The sequence below is a fragment of the Myotis davidii genome, unplaced genomic scaffold, assembly GCF_000327345.1.
Source record: "Myotis davidii unplaced genomic scaffold, ASM32734v1 scaffold24, whole genome shotgun sequence".
NCBI classification, from domain to species: domain Eukaryota; kingdom Metazoa; phylum Chordata; class Mammalia; order Chiroptera; family Vespertilionidae; genus Myotis; species Myotis davidii.
In genome coordinates, this window is record NW_006298312.1 from 1,859,143 (window position 1) to 1,865,142 (window position 6,000).

At 34.8% G+C, this 6,000-nt stretch overlaps 1 protein-coding gene across 1 annotated transcript in view; it reads left to right on the top strand.

The window, feature by feature from the left end:
- Positions 1-6,000, top strand: part of ROBO1 (roundabout guidance receptor 1) — a 1,289,171-nt gene that overhangs the window by 1,128,017 nt on the left and 155,154 nt on the right. The window lies entirely within an intron of this gene.

Here is a 6,000-nt window from a genome sequence, read left to right on the forward strand (position 1 = left end):
CTTCCGGTTTTTTTTCTGTTTCTGCTTTTTAAATTGCTGTTCTGTTCTATAGAATAGTTCAATATTGTTTCTGAGCAATAAAATCTCATCTGAATGATGCCTAGTGATGGATGTACTCATTCCCAAAATAAAATCATGTGACTAGATAATTGGATTTAAAATTCTATTGTGATGTAAGCAAAATAGATCTGTAGTAAGTAATGATGCATTTTCCTCTGGCCATCAGTGATTCTCTGCGACTACTTTTTCTTTGCATTTTTGTATTGTGAAAGGTATTTACTAAGCCACCTGAATAACCAAGCTCTTGTTGACCCTATGATTGTACAGTATTTCTCTTTGGCATTTTCTTTGTTCTGCACACACTCTCTGTCCATTGTGAAGTCATTGGCCAAGTTACCCTGGAGAATCTGTGTGCTATACTTGTAGAAGAAGAAGGTTATAACACAGACCACATATTCCTAATAAATGCTTGCACTACTTATTTATAGATTAGCATGAGAATTAAGTAGTGAAGAAGGTAGAGGTGTTTATGGGAGACAAAGTTTTAGGGACCTTGAAAGAATATCAAGTGTTTTTCCTGTACTGAACTGAATAAAAATGAGTAACTCAAAGGGTTTTTATAATTTGAGGAATTGGGGTAAGAATAGCCTAGCTCCACTTTTAAGCATTCTTTTATAGTTCTACAACTATATGTGGAAACCTTGGTTTTGGGAAATGAAGTCAAGAGCACGGGAATGGAACAAATGTTTCTTTTATTACTATTAACAGATTCCTTTAGATTTATGCACAATCAAGATAATATTTTTTTTGAAAAAACATTTTAAGTCATTTAATGATAATTGCCTATAACTCTCATTTCTCTGACCTAATGATTCATACACACTAAAACCATTATCTTTCTCCCTCATGTCTTTCCTGGTGACCAATTTGTGTTTAATACAAATTAATGTTAAAGATTTCTGCATCGGTACCCAGCAGGTGTGGCTCAGCAGTTGAGCATCGAGCCAGGGACCAAGAGGCCACTGGTTCATTTCCCGATCAGGGCACATGCCCGGGTTGTGGGCTCGATCCCCTTTTGGGGGCGTGCAGGAGGCAGCTGATTGATGATGTTACTCATCATTAATGTTTCTATCTCTCTCCCTCTCCCCTTCTTCTCTCTCTCTAAAAAAAAAAATCAATAAAATAAAAATTTCAGCATTGGCGATGCAGCATTGAACTGCTCCCATTGAGTGCCCTTGTGGAGTTTATATTCTGTGACTGAGTATTCAGATAAAAATAAAATAGATGGTGTAACATATGGTACATTAGGCTATAGTAAGTTCTATAAACAATAAAGCAGTGAGGGGCTAGATAGGATTGGGAAGAATCTCAGTGTTTAATAGGATGACCAGAGAATGCTTCACATAAAGACCAGTAAAAAATTGAGGGAGGGAACTTTCCAGGCATCTGGGAAAGTGTTCTAAGTAGAACTAACTATAAGGTTAAAGATCCTATTGTAGGGCATACCTAATGGATTAAAGAAGGAGCACAGTGGATGGTGTGGATTGAGGAAAGTTGAGATTTGGAGCAGATGGCATCAGGGATAAAAACAAACCAGACTGCGTAGTACCTTACAGTCCTTGCAAATAGTTTGGCTTTTTCCCAAGAGATGTATAAAGCATCACGGGGTTTTAGCAGGATCCATGGAAGGGTGATAATGGCTGAAGTAGGGAGACAAGTTGGGAGCATTTTCCGTAATCTCCGCAAAAGGGAAATGGTGGTTTGGATCAGTCTGCTAGGAGGGGAGGGAGAGCAGTAGAGCCTGGATCTGCTGTGAAGCAACAGCTGTCAGGATCTGCTAACAGATTGAACGTGGCTTGTTAGAAAAAGAGGAGAGTCAAGGGTTACCTTTATGCATTGGTCCGAGCAGCAGAAAAGATAGAGCTGCTGTTAACTGAGCTGTCGTTAATGATAGAAAAAGGAGATTCGGGGTAGAAGTTATCAAGAGCTCAGTTTCAGACATTGTAATTTTGAAGTTCTTATTAGATATCCCCTACTGTCAAATAGGCAGTGGAAACATGAGTCAGAAATTCAGAGTTGAGGTTGAGGCTGGAGAAAAAATTGTGTTGTGGTGAATATAAGGAGTACTTATTGCTGTGCAATCCTCCCCTCCTTCTGGGCAGATGAAAGCCTTTGCTTCCCAGCGTCCTCGCTGTAGGGCAGACCACTCTGACTAGTTCAGCTTCATGGGCTGTGAGTGGAAATTAAAGATATTAAATACTAGTGAGGGAGCCTCCAGCACGCTCTTTTCCATGTGGCCTCCAAGGAGGCCACGTGTTCCAGGTAGTGAAGCTACAACAGGAAGGCCACCCAAAGAGCCTGGGCCCCAGAGTCATGTGTCCCAGAACTTTCCACTCCACATCTGGCTCCCCATGATGGACATGTAGAATGAATGAGAAATAAATTTTTCTTGTATTAAGTCACAGAGTAGTTCTTACCACAGCTCATTTTGAGGAATATGGGAATCATCAGCATGTACATATTATTGAAAATGGGAGAATGGAATTCACCAGAAAGCTTTTGGTTTGGGTGTGTGTGTTTTATTTTGCATCTGCATTTTTGTGACATTAACAGTTTAAAACCACTCTAATAAATTTTATTAAAATAAAAAATCTTGAAATATCCTTTTGTATCATATACTGAATTTGAATAAATGTTAAGATTTATGCATTAATGATTAAATTACTATAGGATCTTCATTTGCCTTTTGCTGTCTAAAGGGTGCTATCCTGTCAACACCAGTACCAGTTCCTCCACATATTAGTAGTTTTAGAGTCAATATTATAAGAAACACCACCAATTAGAAATAAAACAATTTAAAGTTGCAATATAACCTGTGACTATGAAATGATGCCAAGATGTTAATGTCTAAATAATTTTAAAATCGTTCAAATGATTCCAAAATGATGATTCACAATAGTGTTCCATATGCTAGGAAGTTGTAACATCTGAAACTTTTACTATTTCTAAGACCATCTGTGTGTTTTGTGTAAATTATGACTGTTAAACTGATAAAACACTAGAGGTAAAATGCACATTTATATATGCCAGGAAATTAATAGATTAAAAATCAGCAGTTTAGGTTTAAAATGACAGTATTTAGATCGTAATTGTTTTTGTTTTATTTTCTTCCTTTGGGCAAAATTAAAACTAATCAAAGGAAACACTTAAAATAGAAACAGAATACCCAATATTATTTCCATTTTTTTAATTGAAAATAAATTCTTAAGAGATGTTAGTTATTAGATATTTTATGTGAGTCTTCTTTCCTAAGGTTTGTTTTCATTTCTATTGTTCACGTACTTTGCCAAATGTGTTGAGTACAGACGAACAAGAGATTAAAGTCCATAATATCCTTATGAAAGGCAAGTGAAGATTGCATGGTTATTGCTACAGTTTTAGTTATAGGAATTTGTAGAGTTCTTTAATGTGGTGGCTTTCTTTGTTGAAAATTTAAAGTATGACTCTCCCAGCTGTGAGAACAAAGACACACCCTACAAAAAAGGGGAAATATGTAATTGAATTGTAGCTGCACCTGTATTTTTTGATGTTAAGTCATTTTTTTTTTTTACATTGACCTGGATTCTGAGACAAATTTTAGATCTATGATGATTACAAACCAGGGATATATAAATAGCATTTTCTTATTTTTCTACGTGAAGAAGAATCTTTTAGAACTCTTCTGGCACACATTTCTGAGAATAATTTGGAGACCTTAGATGATGTTTATCTTTTCTCTAAATGTAAGTATTTATATTTCGAGTTAGAATTAGAAGTAGTTTATTTAACTGGCAGGCTGGATTAAATAGATTTACTTCAGATGTCTGAGACTTAGTCATAACCATTGTTATTAATAAATGAAATTTTCTCATAAAGATATATCAGAGGACCAAAGACTTTTTTTTATATAGAATATTTAGATACACCTTACAAAAGTGATATACTTATTTTATTACATTACATTTTGGAAATATTGTACTGACCTTATTGTGTAAGGTTGTCAAAATTAGACTATTGAGAAGAAAAGTAATACCAGATATTGAAAAAAGAATTTCATGTTCAAAAATAAAACCTAACATTGTCCTTGAATTAATGAGAAAGTTAAATACAGTTGAAAGTTGGCATCACAAATACTTTCCCGTACTATAAAAGGCCTTAATTGCCGAAACCAGTTTGGCTCAGTGGATTGAGCGTCGGCCTACGGACTGAAAGGTCCCGGGTTCGATTTCGGTCAAGGGCATGTACCTGGGTTGTGGGCACATCCCCAGTAGGAGGTGTGCAGGAGGTGGCTGATCGATATTTCTCTCCCATCGATGTTTCTAACTATCTCTCTCTCCCTCTCTGTAAAAAATCAATACAATATATTTAAAAAATAAATAAAAGGCCTTAATTATATAAAAGGATTATGTTGAATTAAAATCTGACAGGTAGACCCAAAAAAGTCCAATAAAAGTTTCAGTATGATTTTTGGATTTCTGAATGGAATGAACAGTCATTGGTAATGAAGGAAGAGAAAGTTGCTGATGCCAAAACATTGTAAAAAGATGTTAAATTTATTTTCAAATTTGCCACTTACTTTATACTAGTATTTGTTGACCTGGGTGATTTTAATATTGTTATCTTAGTGGAAAGTTAATTGTGTTATAAATAAGCACCGTTTTTGGAATCACACACAATTGCACAAAGTCTGAGGCATCAGTTTCCCAAAGCTTTCTACTGGGTCTCTGAGATGAACATCCTTCAGGAATGGCATGCATAGAAATGGAAGGAAATATAGCCAACTTCTCATAGAGAATAGTTTATAAATAAAACTTATTTAATTACTTATTATAAGCATAAGAACAAATGCATTCCTAACTTAAAATATTAAGCTATCCAATAGTACCTAAAACAATAGCAACTATATGGTGTACATCAACATATTATAAATTGGGATAGCAAATTGATACCATAATTTAATAAAATAAATGATAGTTGTATGTATTTATATATGAGATCTGATGATTTATGGCTAGCAATTAAACCTTTTGATTTGGATTAGTAAATGAATATGTATAGAAACAATAGTAATTTCTCAATACCTGGAACATAGAAAATATGCTGTAAATGTTTATGAAATGTTGCAAGCTCTTCTGCTTAAGTCTACCATGAAAACAAGTAGAAAAATAACACTCCATTTTTTTTGAGATTTTTCAAACAAATGTGTCAAAACTCAATAAGCCATTTTTTTCCATTATGGCCCACTTACATCAGTCAATTCAGTCTTCTGGAGAAGATAAAGAAGAAGATGATGATGATGATTATGATGATGACAACTGACGACAATGATGGTGGGATGATGGTGATTGATGATAGTGAACACTTAATGTAGCACTTACTATGCACCAGATCCTATTCTAAGCACTTTATATATATTGTCCCACTTAATTCCGACAACAACTCTGTCAGAGAAATGCTAAAATTTCACTAATGTAGAGGTTAACTCCAAATTGGAGGGACAATTATGGGGGCAACTGGCTTTTGTTCCCTGATAACATTTCTTATAGGGTCCGAAAGATTCTGCTACATACATAGGGACTCTGATTTGCTACCAATGCAAAGTTTAAATCAGAATGACAGGAACTCTTAGTTCCCACCGTGAAATATTATCTTTAAGTTTACAGGGGTCTGGATACTTCAGTTCACACAGTGGCGGTATGGTGGTCTTTAAACTAAGTTTCTCATATTTGAGAATTAGTCCATATCATGTCCAGTAGTGAAAAGCATAACATATAAAAGATCTATAAAATTTGACGTTTAGTAGTTTCACAAAAGATGGCATAGAAATGGTCAAGGTTGACTAAAGATTATAGTTCAGATAAACTAAAATTATTTATTCTGGACTCTAGAAATCTTACATTAAAATATATTAAAAGATTATCTAAAGAGGATGATAATTGGTCACCATGTGGCATTTAGGGA